General features: G+C 32.3%; 1 long non-coding RNA gene across 2 annotated transcripts; it reads left to right on the forward strand.

The window, feature by feature from the left end:
• Positions 1 to 3717: 3717 nt before the first annotated feature.
• On the forward strand, positions 3718 to 6027 carry LOC139896675 (uncharacterized). Of its 2 annotated transcripts, XR_011776313.1 has the most exons (3): positions 3718 to 3828; positions 5039 to 5328; positions 5875 to 6027. It is a non-coding gene; the product is annotated as an uncharacterized lncRNA (long non-coding RNA). The 2 variants fall into 2 exon arrangements; XR_011776312.1 differs by having other exon boundaries at positions 5039 to 6027.
• The last annotated feature ends 20678 nt before the right edge of the window (positions 6028 to 26705 follow it).

Raw genomic sequence — 26705 nt, forward strand, 5'->3', positions numbered from 1 at the left:
CAATGATTATAGAAGACAAAAGCAGGGGCTTTGAAATATAAGGGAAGATATAAAACCCAACAACTACCCAAAAATTATAAACCGTATATATCGATGCATATAGCAATATAAAGACACGGAAGAACTAAAAACACTATAAAATCGAGAGTATAGTAGAAGTAAATAGATTCTTCCGGAGGCAGATGAAAAAGAAGAATGACAGATATGAAAGAGAGGAGTATATCGAGAATCAGTACTGGATGAAGCATATTGACAAATACTTTAAAATATGAGTTGAGGGAGAAAGAATAGAAGGTGTGAGTTGTAAGGAAACGAAGGAGGTGGATTTATAGTGAAATACCTGACAGAGAAATCAAGATGGATTATCGTATTAATTCGAAGAGAATCATAATCTCCTTAATCCCCGAAGCATCAAATCCAACATAGATTACAAAGATTTTCTTTAAATTCAGAGATCAATTGTGATGACGTCAAAAGATATGACGAATCACTATAATCTTATTTCCTTCATTTATGATAACTTCCCTCATACGCTTCGAGTAATCGAATTATTTTATCCATACTTCTTAGACATGATAAAACTTCATAATCGTTACGTCATAATAACATTCTCATTGTTAGCCATAACGACCTCTATCAAATTTCGGGGACGAAATTTCTTTAACGGGTAGGTACTGTGACGACCCAGAAATTTCCGACTAAATTTAAACTTTATCTTTATATTATTCTGACACGATAAGCAATGTTTGTTAAGTTAAATCTCAAGGATTTTAAACTATGTTTATACATTCATTTAAACCTCGACCAAATTTCAATGATTCACGAACCATTAAATGAACATATATGAATATGTATGTATATGTGTATATGTTATAAATTGAAAATGTCAACAAAGTATTTAAATGTATAATGCCTTATATGAATGTATTTGTTTCAATATGATTATCGGCGAAAAAAATATATATTAAATGATTGAATTATCAGAAACATTGAATTATGATTACAAGTCTCTGCTGAGAGGTCCACTATGATTTGAGAAAATCTATTCCTCTTAACGATATTCGGAATAATTTGTAAAGCTATTTATAAATAAAAATAAAAAGTGTCATTTACGAAAGTTAGACAAAAGCTAGTGGAGAATTGGTTTCCATAATATTCTATTAATCTATTTTCAAACGTACAAAAACGTTTTCAGTTTAAAAAGAACTTTATTATTAAAACGTACATAACTTTTATAAATATCTAGAATCACTTTTGACAACTCATTACTTAACCAGTATAATAAATATAACGATATTTATATTTTATTTCATTAAATATATATAATGATTTAAATTAATATTATATATATTTATACGCGTATTATACATACATAGTTTTTATACTTTTACTATACTTTAACTTTACCTTTACTTTACTTTTACTTTACTTTAACTTTAATAATTCACTTTAATAATTCATACTTTAGTAATTCACTTTAATAATTCATACTTTAATAATTCACTTTAATAATTCATACTTTAATAATTCACTTTAATAATTCATACTTTAATAATTCACTTTAATAATTCATACTTTAATAATTCACTTTAATAATTCATACTTTAATAATTCATATTTTAATAATTCAAAAATCTATTATAAATAGAATTCAATAGGTTTCATTATTTCATAGAAACTTGAAAATATATTTCTCTAAACTCTCTCAATCGATTTACATATATATATATATATATATATATATATATATATATATATTTGCTCTGTATTATTTCAAGATATTATTAGTATACATAAAATATTACGATGGAGTGATGTCCGAGTGATTTCAAAATAGTTTTTTGAATGAGTCGAAGCTAAGGAAATTATGGGTTATAGCTATGGAGGTGATGGGTATGGTTCATGGGTATGCTCGTGAGGTCAATCTAGTGTTTATCATCTCCGTTGCGTCTACGTACTTTCCTGCAATATTGAATCTCAATATTGATACGTGAGCACTCATAACTTAACTTTTATATATCAATAGTGTATCCCTGACTAGTGCTCGAGTATATAGGATTATGCATGCTTGTACATTCGATATTGTCCTTAGATAGGTTTGTTGAATCCTGAATTAGATACATATGCTACTGAGATAGGGTATATGATATGCATGTCATTGGAAAGCTAGCAAAAAATTAAGAACTTTTCATTTAGATATCGAATGGTTTCGATGAACGGATTAGAAGTTATAGTCAACTGAATTTTAGTATTATTGTTAAAATGATTATTATTACTATCGTCGTTATTATTTTAATAGAAATATCATTGTTATTATAAAATATCATTATTACTATTATGTTAGTATTATCATTTTATCATAATACCATTTTTAGTAAATATAAATATTGTTATTTTTATAGAATAATAATAATTATTATTACAAAATAATACAACTTTTACTTATTATTATTATGATCAATATTATTTTATCAAATAAATAGGGGATACAAAGATATTTTTCACCACGCGTAATATAATTACATTAATAATACTTACCACTATAGTTTTACGATATTAAGTGAACTTTATAAATATTACTACTTAAGATATATAAAAGTATATTTTATCATATATAAACGTTAATATAAATTTTTATTAATAAATGACTTTTATTATTATAAAATCTAATAAATATATTTAAATATATAAAACGACTATAGTTAAGTTATATAATAAACACGTATAAATTTTAGAAGTCATTTTGGGTCAAGTTGACTTTTGTTGACTTTTGCATATTAGTCTCGAGCATTAGGAATGTGGTACACTATGACTTGACCAAAAATTGTTAGACAAATATTGACCAACATATAAATATATATAATTAATATAGGTTCATGAATCCGAGGCCAACCTTGCACTTGTTAAATGACGTTATATGTATTTTTACTACGAAATACAGTATGGTGAGTTTCATTACTCCGTTTTTATATATATTTTTGGGCTGAGAATACATGCGCTGTTTTATAAATGTTTTACGAAATAGGCACAAGTACTAAAAACAAATTCTACGTGGGTTTAAACCGGAAATATACCCTTAGCTTGGTAACATTAAACTACTTGTCTATGTACGGTAGGCACGAATCCTAAAGATAGATCTATTGGGCCTGACAAACCCCATCCTGACTATGGGATGCTTTAGTATTTCGAGATTATTTTAAACACACCAGATCTGGTGTACTTCAAAGGGTAAAACATGAACGTTAAGGCTTGTTACCGGGTGCCTACAACTTATAGAATACTTTTATACACTTGCGAGTGTATATATATTTATAAACGGAAATCTTGTGGTCTATTAATATATTGAAATGATTGTTATGATAAACCTATGAACTCACCAACCTTTTGGTTGACACTTTAAAGCATGTTTATTCTCAGGTGTTAAAGAAATCTTCCGCTGTGCATTAACTCATTTTAAGGATATTACTTGGAGTCATTCATGGCATATTTTGAAAGACGTTGCATTCGAGTCATTGAGTTCATCAAGATTATTATTATGTCAATTATAGTTGGATGTATTATGAAATGGTGTGCATGCCGTCAACTTTTGTTGTAAAGAAAGTTTGTCTTTTAAAAACGAATGCAATGTTTGTAAAATGTATCATATAGAGATCAAATACCTCGCGATGTAATCAACTATTGTGAATCGTTTATAATGTATATGAACGGGTCCTTTCACCATCTTTGAAATAAAATAGGGTATAAAAAAGATGACACATCAGTTGCTGTTTGATTTCATATGATGAACACACAATTGAAGTTTCGACTTCTTGGATTTGATCCAAACAGGTACGATATTTGTTGTTTGATTTTATCCAAATTCATCATAGTAGATTACATCAGTTGTTAAACTTTGTATAGAAGTGGGTTTCATAGGTTCCTCTATTAGCCCAGATTTTTATGGTGTTTTCTACTGTATGGTCTTTAGATGGATTGATGAAGTCGTTTCTAGGATGTAGTCACTAATTTGCAAGTTTTAGGTCAAAGGCATTTTTTAGGCAGGTAAGAGTCAATGTTCGGGTTGGTGCTTGACATTGTTGCTCTATTTGTTGGAACTTCTAACACGTTATTGAATTCATCGGTACGTAGCATGTACTTGAACTTAGTTAGAGGGGGCTACATGAGTGGGTCTGATAACAGGTTGAATAAGGGGTTAAAACCGAGTCGATTGTCTCGAATCACTTTTTGTTCGAAGAGCTGCTCAAAACTTGTGAAAGAATTTGTCCATTTCTTTGCATCTTTGGAAAATAACTTTCATGGAAAGTTGTGAAGATACTGCATCTTCATCTTCAGTTTGTTCGTTTTGATGTTTGTTTCTTTTACTTTCAACATATAAAAGAACATAGATCCCTCTTCGTATTAAATTATTTCATTGTAGTTATGGATGGTCGTTAGAAGTCACTATTGAAAATTGCTATATATATTTTTATCGGCAATCATCCACCATTTACATGAAACATCACTACATGTTGAATGTCTTACAAAGAATGGACAAATGAATATGCATTTTGGCCATTGACGCGTTTGTTGTGGTTGTGGTTCTTGCATGGTTACGCTATAATCACGAGGAAGTAGGGACTTATATGACACATTTTTACTCTAGATTGATTGTGATTCTATGGTTATTTCATATTAGTGTCACACTATTTGTAGTTAATTAATATGATTGTTGATTTAAAAAGTCTTCGTCCATGAATACTATTAGTGACTATCCATAACTATATAGCTATAAAATAAAATTGTAATAATTTTTAGCATCTTACATGAATGGCAATATTCAGGTTATAACTTGACAATTAAAATGGTGAGAACTCAATTTTAGATTTATTCCTTTAAAAAACCCGCGAATTTCGCGGGTCTTAAGCTAGTATATTTGAAAAAGATGACTTTTCAATTGTATATTGGGGTTTTGAAGTTGATTATGAATATTGTTTGTAGTCGTGTTTAGCGTTATATGATTTTATCGTTTTTTAGATTAAGTTGTTGACGTTGGTTGCAGGTTTTGGTTGATAAAGCTCTTTGGTTAGGTGATGTGAGTTTCCTAAAATGACCTTGAGGAAGTCAATTCCATTGGTTGTCATTTTTCGCTTATAAAAACGACAGGCAATATGACCTACCTTAACTCGCGCTGCAAAATTTTGACTTAACATTCAGTCGATACTATTTTCCTGCCCGTTAGAGATTCGAATGAGGACCGGTCAAAAAAGTTTCAGGAAAATTCTCAAGCTTTAACGATCCCATCATGCACAAGTACCATTCCGGAGCACACATTACTCTACTACCAGACCAGTAGGTTTTCTCATAATTTCTTTTTATTGTTCTATTTTGTAATGGTTCTAGACTCTTTCTTTTTTTACAGCGTCTCTTATAGATATTTTAAAATACATATAAGAGTCATTTCAACTGAAATTCTGAGCGGTGGAGATATATAATGAATCTGTCTGAGATCTTATCACTGACTGATTTCCGCTTATAATTTTTTACAATCCAAAGGTAATAAGCATATTAACTATCATTTTGTTAATCAATTTTTAGCTAATTATATTTCTTGGTAATACAGAAAAGTCTAATACTTCAACATTAGTTAACATGCGGGCAACTCCTTATTTGTTATGATAAAATTGTTGAATGGATTGTAGAGTATAATTGTGTAAATATGTATTGTTATGTGGAGTATGTTTCCTTTCTAGTTTGATACAGTGGGAGACACTATTAGTGTGTCTATTGCTTGATCTTGTATGTTTATCTTGGTATGTCTTTGTTAAACTTGTAATACTTAAGATTAATTTTTATAAGGGGCACCTTTCTGCTTTTACATGGATGATTTATTTGTAGGTGGTACGTGATGATTGATAAAGATAGATGGTGACCGAAGACTTTATGCGTTGCTTTTCGTTGATTTTACATTTCATGAATGTTATTTTAAGTCATTATACATTGGAATAATTATGGATGTTTTATGTTTAGTGATTATTTTTGACATGTTTATGTTGATGTTTATGTTTTGAGATTATTTTATTGAAATAGAATTATGTTTTATTTAATTTAATATTTTCTAATCGAGGTCGAAGGCCCAATTAGCATAACTGGGCTCAAAAGGCCCAATAATCAGAACCGGGTCTGAGAGGCCCAAATCTTGAAATGGACTTAAAATGGACCCGAATATCCGAACTGGATATTCGAAACTCCTATGACTTGTTATGACGCTTTTTTGTGTACTAAATTAACATCTGCATATATTAGGACCCTTATATTGGTATTAATGTAAGTTATTTTCGTATTAGGACTCTTTTTTCTTGGTACTAAACTATGTTAGTATCAATAAAAGCGTCCTAAAAATAATTATAATTATTTTAGGACGCTTTTATTGGTACTAACATAATTTATCATTAAATCAGAACACATTTTTGGGGTCCTAATATGCTCTAACAATACAAATTTAGTGTTTTAAAGACCCTTTTGTGCGTCTCAAAATATTATAAGGTGTCCTAATATGTCACATGATAGGACCATTTCGATGTTGTTTCGGTTAATAATGAGCTTTTTAGGACACTTATGGGTGTCCTAAGATAACAGTTTTCTTGTAGTGGTACTTTTTAAATACCCTTTTATGTGTCTCAAAATACTATAAGATAATTAAACCATAAATAAAGTGTCCTAATATGTACATCTATAAGGACCCTATCAATGTTGCTAATGAGACTCTTACATAGGTTTCATAACATGATTTGCGTTTTAGGACCCTTTTCACTTTATACAACCGTCTTATAGGAGACACCATTTCGGTGCATCCTTTCAAGTGAAAGGTCCTAAAATAGCACATTTTAGGACACTTATGGGGGTCTTATATAATCATATTTCTTGTAGTGTGAACTTGGTAGCCTAAGAATTGGTGTTTATTATAATTGCCACCAATTGAAGCAAATCCTAAAGATAGATCTATGGATTTTGACACGCCCCAGTCAGAGAATTTGAACTGCTTTAGTACTTCGATATTTATATGTTTGGGGATATTCTAGATGCATTTTGTTAATGTCGGTTACCAGGTGTTCAATCCATATGAATGAATTTTAAACACTTGCGAGTGTTTGATTATTGAATAAATGAAATCTTGTGGTCTATTAAAATAATGGAAATGATTGATTACGATAAACTAATGAACTCACCAACCTTTTGGTTGACACTTGAAAGCATGTTTATTCTCAAGTATTAAAGAAATCTTCCGCTGTGCATTTGCTCATTTTAGAGATATTACTTGGAGTCATTCATGACATATTTTAAAAGATGTTGCATTCGAGTCGTTGAGTTCATCAAGATTATTATTAAGTCAATTATAGTTGGATGTATTATGAAATGGTATGCATGTCATCAACTTTCGATGTAATGAAAGTTTGTCTTTTAAAAACGAATGCAATGTTTGTAAAATGTATCATATAGAGGTCAAGTACCTCGCGATGTAACCAAATGTAATGTATTCGTCCACATGGATTAGGACGGGTCGTTAAACACTCCAACAAATCGGAGACCTGCACTTTCTACCATAAAGTGCCTCAAACGGTGCCATCTCAATACTCGAGTGGTAACTGTTGTTGTAGGAAAACTCTGCTAATGGTAGATGTCGATCCCAACTATTTCCAAAATCAATAACACATGCTCGTAGCATGTCTTCAAGCGTCTGTTTCCTCCTTTCACTTCGCCCATCAGTTTGTGGATGATAGGCAGTACTCATGTCTAGACGAGTTCCCAATGCTTGTTGTAATGTCTGCCAAAACCTTGAAACAAATCTGCCATCCCGATCAGAGATAATAGAGACTGGTATTCCATGTCTGGAGACAACTTCCTTAAAGTATAATCGCGCCAACTTCTCCATTTTATCATCTTCTCTCATTGGCAGAAAGTGTGCTAACATGGTGAGACGATCAACTACTACCCAAATAGTATCATAACCACTTGCAGTCCTTGGCAATTTAGTAATGAAATCCATGGTAATGTTTTCCCATTTCCATTCTGAGATTTCGAGTTGTTGAAGTAGACCTGATGGTTTCTGATGTTCAGCTTTGAACTTAGAACACGTCAAACATTCTCCTACATATCTTGCAATGTAGGCTTTCATACCCGGCCACCAAAAGTGTTTCTTGAGATCTTTGTACATATTTCCCGCTCCAGGATGTATTGAGTATCTAGTTTTATGTGCTTCCTTAAGTACCATTTCTCTCACATCTCCAAACTTTGGTACCCAAATTCTTTCAGCCCTATATCGGGTTCCGCCTTCCCTAATATTAAGATGTTTCTCCGAACCTTTGGGTATTTCATTCTTCAAATTTCCCTATTTTAAAACTCCTTGTTGCGCCTCCTTTATTTGAGTAGTAAGGTTAGTACGAATAATTATATTCATAGCTTTTACCCGCATAGGTTCTCTGTCCTTTCTACTCAAAGCGTCGGCTACCACATTTGCCTTCCCCGGGTGGTAACGAATCTCAAAATCATAATCATTTAACAATTTAATCCACCTACAATGCCTCATGTTCAGTTGTTTTTGATTAAATATATGTTGGAGGCTTTTGTGGTCGGTATATATAATACTTTTGACCCCATATAAGTATTGCCTCCAAGTCTTTAATGCAAAACAACAGCACCTAATTCCAAATTGTGAGTCGTATAATTTTGCTCGTGAATCTTCAATTGTCTGTGTGAAAACCCGGAAATTTTTGACCAAATTTAAACTTTACTCTTATATGATTTCGACGCGATAAGCAAAGTCTATTAGATTGAGTCTCAAAATTTTTGAACTGGTTACATGGATTTAGTTAACCTTTGACTATGTCCGACGATTCACGAACAATTGTTGGTAAATAAACATGTATATATTTATATATATAAATGTAAGTATATATAAAAATTTGAAATTTATAAAATATAAAAATTAAACATTAGATTCAAATATATAAAATAAGATATAAAATAATTAAGTTTAATTTAAAATGAATCTATATATATGATTTTTATAATTATTATTATATGTATATTGTAATAAATGATAAGTGTATAAAAATTTAATATTTAATATAAGTTATTATGAAATGTATATTATATAGTTATATTACACAATCAATAATATGTAATACTAAAATATTAAATGTAATTATAAATATAAATGTGCAATAATATTGTTATTACCTTAAATATAAATATCAATACTAGTGTATTAATATTATTTTAAATATACAATCTATAAATACAAATTTGATATATACAAAGTGTTATAATTACTAATATTATTATTATCATTAAAAATATTAGTATTATTATATTAATTATAATTGTTATAAATTTTATAAGTATTATTATCAATATCATTAATAATGATATTATTATTATTACTATTATATTATTATAATTTTGTTATTATTTATAATATTAAGAGTATTGCTATTATTACTATAATTATAAATATTTATAAATTAATTATTATATATAAATGCAAATATATACATACAGAAAAATAAATACAAATACGTATCAAGTATTCTGTTTCATATCACTATCCCTTTTTAAATTCTTTGATTCCTTATCTGCCATTATTGTGACTATGTTGAATTCAGTAGGATGCAAACAAATTCCGTTTGCAGTCATTTTCTACTTTTGATTGTATTCTTTTATTCTTGTCTTTTCTTCCCTGGATTGATTCCATTGTCGACACCCACAGCACCCTACTTTTCTTCCCTGGATTGTTTTATGTAGTGACCCGAACTTTTCCATGTTTATATATATTAATTGAGATTGATATTTACATGACTAAATGTTTCCAATATGTTAAGCAATCAAACTTGTTAAGACTTGATTAATTGAAATATGTTTCATATAGACAATTGACCACCCAAGTTGACCGGTGATTCACGAACGTTAAAACTTGTAAAAACTATATGATGACATATATATGGTTATATATATAGTTAACATTATATTACGATAAGTAAACATATCATTAAGTATATTAACAATGAACTACATATGTAAAAACAAGACTACTAACTTAATGATTTTGAAACGAGACATATATGTAACGATTATCGTTGTAACGACATTTAATGTATATATATCATATTAAGAGATATTCGTACATCATAATATCATGATAATATAATAATTTAAAATCTCTTTTGATATTATAAACATTGGGTTAACAACATTTAACAAGACCGTTAACCTAAAGGTTTAAAAACAACACTTACATGTAACGACTAACGATGACTTAACGACTCAGTTAAAATGTATATACATGTAGTGTTTTAATATGTATTTATACACTTTTGAAAGACTTCAATACACTTATCAAAATACTTCTACTTAACAAAAATGCTTACAATTACATCCTCGTTCAGTTTCATCAACAATTCTACTCGTATGCACCCGTATTCGTACTCGTACAATACACAGCTTTTAGATGTATGTACTATTGGTATATACACTCCAATGATCAGCTCTTAGCAGCCCATGTGAGTCACCTAACACATGTGGGAACCATCATTTGGCAACTAGCATGAAATATCTCATAAAATTACAAAAATATGAGTAATCATTCATGACTTATTTACATGAAAACAAAATTACATATCCTTTATATCTAATCCATACACCAACGACCAAAAACACCTACAAACACTTTAATTCTTCAATTTTCTTCATCTAATTGATCTCTCTCAAGTTCTATCTTCAAGTTCTAAGTGTTCTTCATAAATTCCAAAAGTTCTAGTTTCATAAAATCAAGAATACTTTCAAGTTTGCTAGCTCACTTCCAATCTTGTAAGGTGATCATCCAACCTCAAGAAATCATTGTTTCTTACAGTAGGTTATCATTCTAATACAAGGTAATAATCATATTCAAACTTTGGTTCAATTTCTATAACTATAACAATCTTATTTCAAGTGATGATCTTACTTGAACTTGTTTTCGTGTCATGATTCTGCTTCAAGAACTTCGAGCCATCCAAGGATCCATTGAAGCTAGATCCATTTTTCTCTTTTCCAGTAGGTTTATCCAAGGAACTTAAGGTAGTAATGATGTTCATAACATCATTCGATTCATCTATATAAAACTATCTTATTCGAAGGTTTAAACTCGTAATCACTTGAACATAGTTTAGTTAATTCTAAACTTGTTCGCAAACAAAAGTTAATCATTCTAACTTGACTTTTAAAATCAACTAAACACATGTTCTATATCTATATGATATGCTAACTTAATGATTTAAAACCTGGAAACACGAAAAACACCGTAAAACCGGATTTACGCCGTCGTAGTAACACCGCGGGCTGTTTTGGGTTAGTTAATTAAAAACTATGATAAACTTTGATTTAAAAGTTGTTATTCTGAGAAAATGATTTTTATTATGAACATGAAACTATATCCAAAAATTATGGTTAAACTCAAAGTGGAAGTATGTTTTCTAAAATGGTCATCTAGACGTCGTTCTTTCGACTGAAATGACTACCTTTACAAAAACGACTTGTAACTTATTTTTCTGACTATAAACCTATACTTTTTCTGTTTAGATTCATAAAATAGAGTTCAATATGAAACCATAGCAATTTGATTCACTCAAAACGGATTTAAAATGAAGAAGTTATGGGTAAAACAAGATTGGATAATTTTTCTCATTTTAGCTACGTGAAAATTGGTAACAAATCTATTCCAACCAAAACTTAATCAACTTGTATTGTATATTATGTAATCTTGAGATACCATAGACACGTATACAATGTTTCGACCTATCATGTCGACACATCTATATATATTTCGGAACAACCATAGACACTCTATATGTGAATGTTGGAGTTAGCTATACAGGGTTGAGGTTGATTCCAAAATATATATAGTTTGAGTTGTGATCAATACTGAGATACGTATACACTGGGTCGTGGATTGATGCAAGATAATATTTATCGATTTATTTCTGTACATCTAACTGTGAACAACTAGTTGTAGGTTACTAACGAGGACAGCTGACTTAATAAACTTAAAACATCAAAATATATTAAAAGTGTTGTAAATATATTTTGAACATACTTTGATATATATGTATATATTGTTATAGGTTCGTGAATCAACCAGTGGCCAAGTCTTACTTCCCGACGAAGTAAAAATCTGTGAAAGTGAGTTATAGTCCCACTTTTAAAATCTAATATTTTTGGGATGAGAATACATGCAGGTTTTTTAAATGATTTACAAAATAGACACAAGTACGTGAAACTACATTCTATGGTTGAATTATCGAAATCGAATATGCCCTTTTTTTATTAAGTCTGGTAAACTAAGAATTAGGGAACAGACACACCCTAATTGACGCGAATCCTAAAGATAGATCTATTGGGCCTAACAAACCCCATCCAAAGTACCGGATGCTTTAGTACTTCGAAATTTATATCATATTCGAAGGGTGTCCCGGAATGATGGGGATATTCTTATATATGCATCTTGTTAATGTCGGTTACCAGGTGTTCACCATATGAATGATTTTTATCTCTATATATGGGATGTGTATTGAAATATGAAATCTTGTGGTCTATTATTATGATTTGATATATATAGGTTAAACCTATAACTCACCAACATTTTTGTTGACGTTTTAAGCATGTTTATTCTCAGGTGATTATTAAGAGCTTCCGCTGTCACATACTTAAATAAGGACGAGATTTGGAGTCCATGCTTGTATGATATTGTGTAAAAACTGCATTCAAGAAACTTATTTTGTTGTAACATATTTGTATTGTAAACCATTATGTAATGGTCGTGTGTAAACAGGATATTTTAGATTATCATTATTTGATAATCTACGTAAAGCTTTTTAAACCTTTATTGATGAAATAAAGGTTATGGTTTGTTTTAAAATGAATGCAGTCTTTGAAAAACGTCTCATATAGAGGTCAAAACCTCGCAACGAAATCAATTAATATGGAACGTTTTTAATCAATAAGAACGGGACATTTCAGTTGGTATCCGAGCGTTGGTCTTAGAGAACCAGAATTTTGCATTAGTGTGTCTTATCGAGTTTGTTAGGATGCATTAGTGAGTCTGGACTTCGACCGTGTTTACTTGAAAAATGATTGCTTAACAAATTTTGTTGGAAACTATATATTTTTAACATGTGAATATTATGTGATATATTAATCTCTTAACGCGTTTGATATTATGTGATAGATGTCTACCTCTAGAACAAGTCCCATTGACTCACCTAATAATAATGAAGAGTCAAATGTAAATTGGAATGATTCGTGGACTGATTCACAAGTTCCCGAAGAGGAACCGGAAGAAGAGTCGGAACCGGAAGAAGAATCGGAACCGGAAGAAGAATCGGAACCGGATGAAGAAATAGAACCGGTGGGGGAAATAATAAAACGGTTAAGTAAAAGAAAATCCTCAACCAACCGACCAAGGTTAATTATGGTCAATGGTGTTTCCTCCAAGGAAGCAAAATATTGGGAGGATTACCAATTCTCCGATGAATCGGATTCCGACGAGAATTCCGATGATGTTATAGAAATTACCCCAACTGAATTTAAAAAAGCAAAAGAAAATAATAAGGGAAAGGGCATAAAATAGAGAAATCTAATTCCAACCCCGATGAACTTTATATGTATCGTCAACCCCCGAAGTCCTTAAGTTGTAACAATGACCCGGGAACCTCTAAACCACCAGGTTTTTCTAAACCAATGTGGATAACGACGGCTCGTATTAGGGGAAAATCATATATCCCTAGAAACTTGGCAAAATGAACCAAAACCGAAGAAGAAGAAACAAGCGAGTCGAAATAAGATAGTTGTATTCATGTGGTGTAATATATGTAATATAGTGTGCTTATGCTTTATGATATATGTAAAAATTGCTTGTATTAATAAGTATTTTTTTTTATGAATCTAACTCTTGTCTATTTTACAGTATAAAAACGCAAAATGGATAGACAACCCAATATTTTAAGAGACCTACCCGGAGACATGATTGATGAAATCTTGTCTAGAGTCGGTCAGAATTCCTCGGCACAACTATTTAAGGCGAGATCAGTTTGTAAGACATTCGAAGAACGTTCCAAGAATGTCTTGGTTTATAAGAGACTTTCGTTTGAAAGATGGGGGATATCACATTGGGAAACCCATAAGTTACGATGTGTTTACTTTGACGCATATATTGCGGGGAACCCAAATGCTATTTTACGCAATGGGTTAAGAAATTATTTTGACTCAATGTATCCGAATATAGGACTTCATGATTTAGAAAAAGCGGCTAACATGCAACATAAAGAAGCATGCTATGCTTATGGGTTAGTAATGTTCGCTTCTCACCAAAGTGAGAAAAAGAACATCGGGCTACAGCTATTAAACAAAACGTTCCCACAAGTGACGGAGTCGGTAATTGGGGTAAGAAATGAGGTTTTTAGATTGTTACGGGACTGTTGGACATTACGTAACCCTCGTCCCTTTGACGACGTTACAACACGCTGTCTTATCAACGGCCATAACGGTTATGTTCCACAAGACCAAGGATGGGAAGTAATCCTAGTAAAATCAGAATGCATGACTTGTTTCTGGACATATGAATTACGTGTCTTTATTGCCTTTGCTGAACGACTTGTGTACTAGCTAGAATTATCTTCACAACCATCTTGTATCTAATTTATTGTGTGCTATATTTCATGCTATATGTAAAATAAGCGGTATTGTAAGTTTGTAAAATATTGTGTAAAAGTTTGAACGCGAAATATTATTATAATCAGTTTTTCATATAGAATCGTAGTAGTTGAATTGTATATTAGCTACTAAGTATGAACTTAACGGGTAGGTACTACCCGAATTTAAATTTATAAAATGCTAATATGAAGAAAAAGCTTTTATAAATGAGTTCATATTATGCTACAAAATACTATTAACTACTCTTAATATTCTGTATGATTAACTTGTTCCATTTGACTATTTTGAAGGAAATGGCACCGACTACTCGACACACCGTGAATATGAATGAAGAGGAATTCCGTACTTTTCTAGCTTCAAACATAGCCGCAGTACAGGCTGCGCTACATACCAACAATAACCTTGGATCTAGCAGTACAGGAAATCGTGTAGGATGCACCTACAAAGAATTCACTGCCTGCAAACCTTTGGAATTTGATGGAACCGAAGGACCGATCGGGTTGAAACGGTGGACCGAGAAGGTCGAATCGGTGTTTGCCATAAGTAAGTGTACTGAAGAGGATAAAGTGAAGTACGCTACGCATACCTTCACAGGTTCTGCGTTAACATGGTGGAATACCTATCTAGAGCAAGTGGGACAAGACGATGCGTACGCACTACCGTGGTCAGCATTCAAGCACTTGATGAATGAGAAGTACCGTCCCAGAACCGAGGTCAATAAGCTCAAGACAGAACTTAGAGGGTTACGAACCCAAGGATTTGATATTACCACGTACGAAAGATGATTCACAGAATTGTGCCTATTGTGTCCGGGAGCATTCGAAGATGAGGAAGAGAAGATCGACGCGTTTGTGAAAGGATTACCGGAAAGAATCCAAGAAGATATAAGTTCACACGAGCCCGCCTCCATACAACAGGCATGTAGAATGGCTCACAAACTAGTGAACCAGATTGAAGAAAGAATTAAAGAACAGACTGCTGAAGAGGCCAATGTGAAGCAAGTCAAAAGAAAGTGGGAAGAAAACGGTGATAAGAATCACCAATACAACAACAACAGCAATTATAACAATAATCGCAACAACTATCCTAACAATCGCAACATCAATCGCAACTACAACAAACGGCCCAATAACAACAACAACAACAACAACAGCAACCACAACAATCATCTTAACAACAATAATAACCTCAACAACAACAACAATCAGAAGCCGCTATGCCAAAGGTGTGAAAAGTATCACTCGGGGTTCTGCACCAAATTTTGCAACAAGTGTAAAAGAAATGGTCATAGCGCGGCGAAGTGTGATGTCTACGGACCAGGGGTTAACAGAACGAAAGGAACAAATGGTGTCGGAACGAGTAATGGCGGAGCAAGTAGTGTCGGAGCAAGTTATGCCAATGTAGTTTGTTATAAATGTGGAAAACCGGGCCACATTATTAGAAATTGCCCGAACCAGGAGAACACGAATGGACAAGGCCGCGGAAGAGTTTTCAATATTAATGCGGCAGAGGCACAGGAAGACCCAGAGCTTGTTACGGGTACGTTTCTTATTGACAATAAATCTGCTTACGTTTTATTTGATTCGGGTGCGGATAGAAGCTATATGAGTAGAGATTTTTGTGCTAAATTAAGTTGTCCATTGACGCCTTTGGATAGTAAATTTTTACTCGAATTAGCAAATGGTAAATTAATTTCAGCAGATAATATATGTCGGAATCGAGAAATTAAACTGGTTAGCGAAACATTTAAGATTGATTTGATACAAGTAGAGTTAGGGAGTTTTGATGTGATAATCGGTATGGACTGGTTGAAAGAAGTGAAAGCAGAGATCGTTTGTTACAAAAATGCAATTCGCATTATACGAGAAAAAGGAAAACCCTTAATGGTGTACGGAGAAAAGGGCAACACGAAGCTACATCTTATTAGTAATTTGAAGGCACAAAAACTAATAAGAAAAGGTTGCTATGCTGTTCTAGCACACGTCGAGAAAGTACAAACTGAAGAAAAGAGCATCAATGATGTTCCCATCGCAAAAGAATTTCCCGATGTATTTCCGAAACAATTACCGGGATTACCCCCACATCGATCCGTTGAATTTCAAATAGATCTTGTACCAGGAGCTGCACCAATAGCTCGTGCTCCTTACAGACTCGCACCCAGCGAGATGAAAGAACTACAAAGCCAATTACAAGAACTTTTAGAGCGTGGTTTCATTCGACCAAGCACATCACCGTGGGGAGCTCCTGTTTTGTTTGTCAAGAAGAAAGATGGTACATTCAGTTTGTGTATCGACTACCGAGAGTTGAACAAACTTACCATCAAGAACCGCTACCTACTACCGAGAATCGATGACTTATTTGATCAACTACAAGGCTCGTCTGTTTATTCAAAGATTGACTTACGTTCCGGGTATCATCAAATGCGGGTGAAAGAAGATGATATTCCAAAGACTGCTTTCAGAACACGTTACGGTCATTATGAGTTTATGGTCATGCCGTTTGGTTTAACTAATGCACCAGCTGTGTTCATGGACCTTATGAACCGAGTGTGTGGACCATACCTTGACAAGTTTGTCATTGTTTTCATTGATGACATACTTATTTACTCAAAGAATGACCAAGAACACGGTGAACATTTGAGAAAGGTTTTAGAAGTATTGAGGAAGGAAGAATTGTACGCTAAGTTTTCAAAGTGTGCATTTTGGTTGGAAGAAGTTCAATTCCTCGGTCACATAGTGAACAAAGAAGGTATTAAGGTGGATCCGGCAAAGATAGAAACTGTTGAAAAGTGGGAAACCCCGAAAACTCCGAAACACATACGCCAGTTTTTAGGACTAGCTGGTTACTACAGAAGGTTCATCCAAGACTTTTCCAGAATAGCAAAACCCTTGACTGCATTAACGCATAAAGGGAAGAAATTTGAATGGAATGATGAACAAGAGAAAGCGTTTCAGTTATTGAAGAAAAAGCTAACTACGGCACCTATATTGTCATTGCCTGAAGGGAATGATGATTTTGTAATTTATTGTGATGCATCAAAGCAAGGTCTCGGTTGTGTATTAATGCAACGAACGAAGGTGATTGCTTATGCGTCTAGACAATTGAAGATTCACGAACAAAATTATACGACGCATGATTTGGAATTAGGCGCGGTTGTTTTTGCATTAAAGACTTGGAGGCACTACTTATATGGGGTCAAAAGTATTATATATACCGACCACAAAAGTCTTCAACACATATTTAATCAGAAACAACTGAATATGAGGCAGCGTAGGTGGATTAAATTATTGAATGATTACGACTTTGAGATTCGTTACCACCCGGGGAAGGCAAATGTGGTAGCCGATGCCTTGAGCAGGAAGGACAGAGAACCCTTTCGAGTAAAATCTATGAATATAATGATTCATAATAACATTACTACTCAAATAAAGGAGGCGCAACAAGGAGTTTTAAAAGAGGGAAATTTAAAGGATGAAATACCCAAAGGATCGGAGAAGCATCTTAATATTCGGGAAGACGGAACCCGGTATAGGGCTGAAAGGATTTGGGTACCAAAATTTGGAGATATGAGAGAAATGGTACTTAGAGAAGCTCATAAAACCAGATACTCAATACATCCTGGAACGGGGAAGATGTACAAGGATCTCAAGAAACATTTTTGGTGGCCGGGTATGAAAGCCGATGTTGCTAAATACGTAGGAGAATGTTTGACGTGTTCTAAGGTCAAAGCTGAGCATCAGAAACCATCAGGTCTACTTCAACAACCCGAAATCCCGGAATGGAAATGGGAAAACATTACCATGGATTTCATCACTAAATTGCCAAGGACTGCAAGTGGTTTTGATACTATTTGGGTAATAGTTGATCGTCTCACCAAATCAGCACATTTCCTGCCAATAAGAGAAGATGACAAGATGGAGAAGTTAGCACGACTGTATTTGAAGGAAGTCGTCTCCAGACATGGAATACCAATCTCTATTATCTCTGATAGGGATGGCAGATTTATTTCAAGATTCTGGAAGACATTGCAGCAAGCATTAGGAACTTGTCTAGACATGAGTACTGCATATCATCCACAAACTGATGGGCAGAGTGAAAGAATGATACAAACGCTTGAAGACATGCTACGAGCATGTGTTATTGATTTTGGAAACAGTTGGGATCGACATCTACCGTTAGCAGAATTTTCCTACAACAACAGCTACCATTCAAGCATTGAGATGGCGCCGTTTGAAGCACTTTATGGTAGAAAGTGCAGGTCTCCGATTTGTTGGAGTGAAGTGGGGGATAGACAGATTACGGGTCCGGAGATTATACAAGAAACTACCGAGAAGATCATCCAAATTCAACAACGGTTGAAAACCGCCCAAAGTCGACAAAAGAGCTACGCTGACATTAAAAGAAAAGATATAGAATTTGAAATTGGAGAGATGGTCATGCTTAAAGTTGCACCTTGGAAAGGCGTTGTTCGATTTGGTAAACGAGGGAAATTAAATCCAAGGTATATTGGACCATTCAAGATTATTGATCGTGTCGGACCAGTAGCTTACCGACTTGAGTTACCTCAACAACTCGCGGCTGTACATAACACTTTCCACGTCTCGAATTTGAAGAAATGTTTTGCTAAAGAAGATCTCACTATTCCGTTAGATGAAATCCAAATCAACGAAAAACTTCAATTCATCGAAGAACCCATCGAAATAATGGATCGTGAGGTTAAAAGACTTAAGCAAAAAAAGATACCAATTGTTAAGGTTTGATGGAATGCTCGTAGAGGACCCGAGTTCACCTGGGAGCGTGAAGATCAGATGAAGAAGAAATACCCGCATCTATTTCCAGAAGATTCGTCAACACCTTCAACAGCTTAAAATTTCGGGACGAAATTTATTTAACGGGTAGGTACTGTAGTGACCCGAACTTTTCCATGTTTATATATATTAATTGAGATTGATATTTACATGACTAAATGTTTCCAATATGTTAAGCAATCAAACTTGTTAAGACTTGATTAATTGAAATATGTTTCATATAGACAATTGACCACCCAAGTTGACCGGTGATTCACGAACGTTAAAACTTGTAAAAACTATATGATGACATATATATGGTTATATATATAGTTAACATTATATTATGATAAGTAAACATATCATTAAGTATATTAATAATGAACTACATATGTAAAAACAAGACTACTAACTTAATGATTTTGAAACGAGACATATATGTAACGATTATCGTTGTAACGACATTTAATGTATATATATCATATTAAGAGATATTCGTACATCATAATATCATGATAATATAATAATTTAAAATCTCTTTTGATATTATAAACATTGGGTTAACAACATTTAACAAGACCGTTAACCTAAAGGTTTAAAAACAACACTTACATGTAACGACTAACGATGACTTAACGACTCAGTTAAAATGTATATACATGTAGTGTTTTAATATGTATTTATACACTTTTGAAAGACTTCAATACACTTATCAAAATACTTCTACTTAACAAAAATGCTTACAATTACATCCTCGTTCAGTTTCATCAACAATTCTACTCGTATGCACCCGTATTCGTACTCGTACAATACACAGCTTTTAGATGTATGTACTATTGGTATATACACTCCAATGATCAGCTCTTAGCAGCCCATGTGAGTCACCTAACACATGTGGGAACCATCATTTGGCAACTAGCATGAAATATCTCATAAAATTACAAAAATATGAGTAATCATTCATGACTTATTTACATGAAAACAAAATTACATATCCTTTATATCTAATCCATACACCAACGACCAAAAACACCTACAAACACTTTAATTCTTCAATTTTCTTCATCTAATTGATCTCTCTCAAGTTCTATCTTCAAGTTCTAAGTGTTCTTCATAAATTCCAAAAGTTCTAGTTTCATAAAATCAAGAATACTTTCAAGTTTGCTAGCTCACTTCCAATCTTGTAAGGTGATCATCCAACCTCAAGAAATCATTGTTTCTTACAGTAGGTTATCATTCTAATACAAGGTAATAATCATATTCAAACTTTGGTTCAATTTCTATAACTATAACAATCTTATTTCAAGTGATGATCTTACTTGAACTTGTTTTCGTGTCATGATTCTGCTTCAAGAACTTCGAGCCATCCAAGGATCCATTGAAGCTAGATCCATTTTTCTCTTTTCCAGTAGGTTTATCCAAGGAACTTAAGGTAGTAATGATGTTCATAACATCATTCGATTCATCTATATAAAACTATCTTATTCGAAGGTTTAAACTCGTAATCACTAGAACATAGTTTAGTTAATTCTAAACTTGTTCGCAAACAAAAGTTAATCCTTCTAACTTGACTTTTAAAATCAACTAAACACATGTTCTATATCTATATGATATGCTAACTTAATGATTTAAAACCTGGAAACACGAAAAACACCGTAAAACCGGATTTACGCCGTCGTAGTAACACCGCGGGCTGTTTTGGGTTAGTTAATTAAAAACTATGATAAACTTTGATTTAAAAGTTGTTATTCTGAGAAAATGATTTTTATTATGAACATGAAACTATATCCATAAATTATGGTTAAACTCAAAGTGGAAGTATGTTTTCTAAAATGGTCATCTAGACGTCGTTCTTTCGACTGAAATGACTACCTTTACAAAAACGACTTGTAACTTATTTTTACAACTATAAACCTATACTTTTTCTGTTTAGATTCATAAAATAGAGTTCAATATGAAACCATAGCAATTTGATTCACTCAAAACGGATTTAAAATGAAGAAGTTATGGGTAAAACAAGATTGGATAATTTTTCTCATTTTAGCTACGTGAAAATTGGTAACAAATCTATTCCAACCAAAACTTAATCAACTTGTATTGTATATTATGTAATCTTGAGATACCATAGACACGTATACAATGTTTCGACCTATCATGTCGACACATCTATATATATTTCGGAACAACCATAGACACTCTATATGTGAATGTTGGAGTTAGCTATACAGGGTTGAGGTTGATTCCAAAATATATATAGTTTGAGTTGTGATCAATACTGAGATACGTATACACTGGGTCGTGGATTGATTCAAGATAATATTTATCGATTTATTTCTGTACATCTAACTGTGGACAACTAGTTGTAGGTTACTAACGAGGACAGCTGACTTAATAAACTTAAAACATCAAAATATATTAAAAGTGTTGTAAATATATTTTGAACATACTTTGATATATATGTATATATTGTTATAGGTTCGTGAATCAACCAGTGGCCAAGTCTTACTTCCCGACGAAGTAAAAATCTGTGAAAGTGAGTTATAGTCCCACTTTTAAAATCTAATATTTTTGGGATGAGAATACATGCAGGTTTTTTAAATGATTTACAAAATAGACACAAGTACGTGAAACTACATTCTATGGTTGAATTATCGAAATCGAATATGCCCTTTTTTTATTAAGTCTGGTAATCTAAGAATTAGGGAACAGACACCCTAATTGACGCGAATCCTAAAGATAGATCTATTGGGCCTAACAAACCCCATCCAAAGTACCGGATGCTTTAGTACTTCGAAATTTATATCATATCCGAAGGGTGTCCCGGAATGATGGGGATATTCTTATATATGCATCTTGTTAATGTCGGTTACCAGGTGTTCACCATATGAATGATTTTTATCTCTATGTATGGGATGTGTATTGAAATATGAAATCTTGTGGTCTATTATTATGATTTGATATATATAGGTTAAACCTATAACTCACCAACATTTTTGTTGACGTTTTAAGCATGTTTATTCTCAGGTGATTATTAAGAGCTTCCGCTGTCACATACTTAAATAAGGACGAGATTTGGAGTCCATGCTTGTATGATATTGTGTAAAAACTGCATTCAAGAAACTTATTTTGTTGTAACATATTTGTATTGTAAACCATTATGTAATGGTCGTGTGTAAACAGGATATTTTAGATTATCATTATTTGATAATCTACGTAAAGCTTTTTAAACCTTTATTGATGAAATAAAGGTTATGGTTTGTTTTAAAATGAATGCAGTCTTTGAAAAACGTCTCATATAGAGGTCAAAACCTCGCAACGAAATCAATTAATATGGAACGTTTTTAATCAATAAGAACGGGACATTTCAAATTAAACCCATAAACATCAAACTTATATATATAAACACATATACTTACATGATGAAGATAAAACCCAAACACCACCACCTTTACTCACTCTCTTCGTGAACCACCACCACCACCTTGTATTTTTTTTCTTAAAACCACCACCTTTCATGATTCTCCTCAAACCACCAACCTACCATCTGTTGCAGCGTGTTTCCTCAACCATCAGCCGTATATATCTTCTTGTTTGAATTGGAGACCACATTTAAAATCGTTAAATTCTATTCCTGTACATAAAACCCAAAACGAACCCCTTTAAGCTGCTACTGTTCCTATTTTGTTTCCATAACAGCTCGCTGCCATTTATGTATTACTGTTTTGTTTCTGAAACAGAAAAGAAGTATCACGATGTTTGGCCAGGATAACGTTGATGATACGGTAACAATGATTTAGAGAGAGATACGCGTATGAGATAGGGAAGAAAGAATAATGGCTGTTACTTATATTTTTCTTTAGCCGACAAATTTAAACTCATAGTTCCACTTGTAGATATTTAAAATCTATTATAATGAGCTGTAAAGAAGAGGTATGGTATCCAAGGAGAGGCGTGTTTACAGGATACCATATATATATATATATATATATATATATATATATATATATATATATATATATATATATATAAACCGCCCCACTTGCAATAACAGAAAATGGATTCTAAATGATATCTGATTTGGGTCGTGATTGCTTATACATTTGGGCCGAAATCCACACTACTTTGTTGGGCCACCAGTTTCTGATTTAATTGTTTGGCTGTTTCTCTATTTTGATATTGAGCCCAAGAGCCAGATTATGAATTCTGTTGAGCTACTGCCATATTAGGTTCCCTATCTAAATCACTGAACATGCTGCAATGGTGATAGAAGGATACGAGTATGATGATGATTACAATTAGGTTATAATGATGATAGTTAAGATTATGATAGATGATTATGCCTTAGGATGATAATTATAATGATGGTTATGGTGATAACGAGATTAAGATGTTATTAGATAACAATAGATGATACATAATAATGATGATGATGATGATGATGCTTTAATGATAACAGCCGAAGATAGAATGATGATGATGGTGTTAAGTTAAATCGAACGATTAAATGATGATGATATTATTCACGATGCCATGATAAAGATATGTCGATGATGATGAAACGATGAATGAATGATGAATGATATTGATAAACTACGACGATAAGCTTTTCGCTGCTACATTTACATTGGTGGTTTGAAACTCACGAAATCAACTGATTAGTTGCTGTTACTCGTAAACCTCTTTTCAATAGGTTGGGCCTCGATATTCTAATAAATATATTTGGCTAGTAGAATTTGATTTAAGTCTTATTAAAATATAGTTGATATTGGGCCGTTAGTATAAGTCCAAGCCTAATGGATAATGGGATAGTGAGGATGTTATAAAAAAAAGATAAAACGTATATGTTAAGTAAGTTGAAATGCGAGTTATATCAGAAAAGCAACAGACGGATCGAGGGTAGGGGTGTGGGTAGTTAAGCGAGAGGTCATGTGTTCGAGCCCGGTCTATGGCATTTTCTTAAAAGCTTGTTCTTCAAAGGTTGTATTCTATTATTATTATTATTATTATTATTATTATTATTATTATTATTATTATTATTATTATTATTATTATTATTATTATTATTATTATTATTATTATTATTATTATTATTATTATTATTATTATTATTATATTATTATTATTATTATTATTATTATTATTATTATTATTATTATTATTATTATTATTATTATTATTATTATCATCATCATTATGATTATAACCAATATTGTTATGATTATCATCATTATTATTATAAACATCATTATTTATAAAACTATTATTATTAGCATTATTATGAAAAGTATCATTTTAGTAAAAATATTATTTTTATTAAAAAAATTTATTATTATCAATATTAATAAAAATAACATTTTTAGTAAAATTATCATTTTTTGATTACTATTAGGATTATCATTATTATCATTATTATTATCAGTATTATTTTTAGAGACATTATTATTATTTTTATCACTATTATTATTATTATTACTATAATTAATATTTTATCAGTATTATTATTATTAATATTATCATTATAATTGAATACAACCTTTGTTACTATTATTGATATAAAAATATACTTATAGTAATAGTACATATAAGTATGTACTAAACATATTAACATTTTTAACAAATTAGGTATTATTAATATATACATATATATTGATATAACTATATAAATAATAATCATTTTAAGTATATATACAAATTAAATATATATAATACATAAATTAAGATATAATATATAAAATCTGTTCGATTACGATTATATGTGTTAATATATATATAAATGATATAGGTTCGTGAATCCAAGGCCAACCTTAAATTGTTCAGTTCCGTCGTATGCATATTTTTACTACAAAATATCGTATTGTGAGTTCATTTGATTCCGTTTTACTCTTTACATTTTTGGGACTGAGAATACATGCGCTGTTTTTATAACTGTTTCCTAGATGCTTTTGAGATATATTTTTGAACTGAGAATACATGAACTGCTTTTATAAATGATTGACGAAATAGACACAAATATTCAAAACTACATTCTATGATAGAATTATTTGGATTCAGAGGTTCGATTTAGTAGTTAACGGAGAGATGATTTTGCATTGCGTATGCATTAGCTCCCGTTTTAACTACCATCGGCAGGATGATTTTGCATTGCACGCACGCACTAGCCCCCGATGTATTGTATTGTATTATAGTCGACTTTGTAGTTGGTAACGGAGGGATGATTTTGCATTGCGTACGCATTAGCCCCCGTTTCAGCTACTCTCGGGAGATGATTTTGCATTGCGTATGCATTAGCTCTCGTTGTATAAATTATATTGTATTAACTACCACGGTGAGATGATTTTGTCATTGCACTACGCATTAGCTACCGTTGGTGAGTTGTTTTGAAAGGTTCCGGTGTTCTTCATATGAATGATTTTATAGCAGGAGTATACCTGCACAGATTGTTTTCTAAATATGAGTATCTTGTGGTCTATTATATAATTGGAAATGATTGATTATGATAAACTCATGAACTCACCAACCTTTTGGTTGACACTTTAAAGCATGTTTATTCTCAGGTATGAAAGAAATCTTCCGCTGTGTATTTGCTCATATTACATGGAGTCATTCAAGGCATATAGAGGTCAGAACCTCGCAATGGGACCAACTGTTGAAGACTTCGTCCAGATGGATTAGGACGGGTCACTACAGGTGGTATCAGAGAGGTGTTCTTAGCGAACCAGGTCTTGCATTAGTGTGTCTAACTGATAGTTGTTTAGATGCATTAGTGAGTCTGGACTTCGACCGTGTCTGCATGTCAAAAGTTTTGCTTATCATTTCGTGTCGAAAATTACCTACTTATCATCCTTAGGAAATTACCTGCTCATTATTCTTAGTCTAGACACATCTTACTGCATTGACTGCATGATTAGTGTATAGACAAAACTCATATCTTAGCGTATCTGCTAATTCATATCTTATCGTATCTGTTACTGTAAAACTTTGCCTGACATATTCTGTAAATCCCTCCGTAATCTACGAAATCCTTTGTTCTATATATATAGATATTCTATGTAATTAGAATACCATCCGATAGCTGAACCTCATTTCATATCAAAAATCCTTTATTCAATCGTACGAAATGGAACTCGTCACTAGTTCAAATTCCTCGGATTCTGACAGCTATTCCGATATGGAAACACACTTTAGCTCCCAAAGCAG

Source organism: Rutidosis leptorrhynchoides, chromosome 3 (genome assembly GCF_046630445.1).
Source record: "Rutidosis leptorrhynchoides isolate AG116_Rl617_1_P2 chromosome 3, CSIRO_AGI_Rlap_v1, whole genome shotgun sequence".
In the NCBI taxonomy this organism is placed as follows: domain Eukaryota; kingdom Viridiplantae; phylum Streptophyta; class Magnoliopsida; order Asterales; family Asteraceae; genus Rutidosis; species Rutidosis leptorrhynchoides.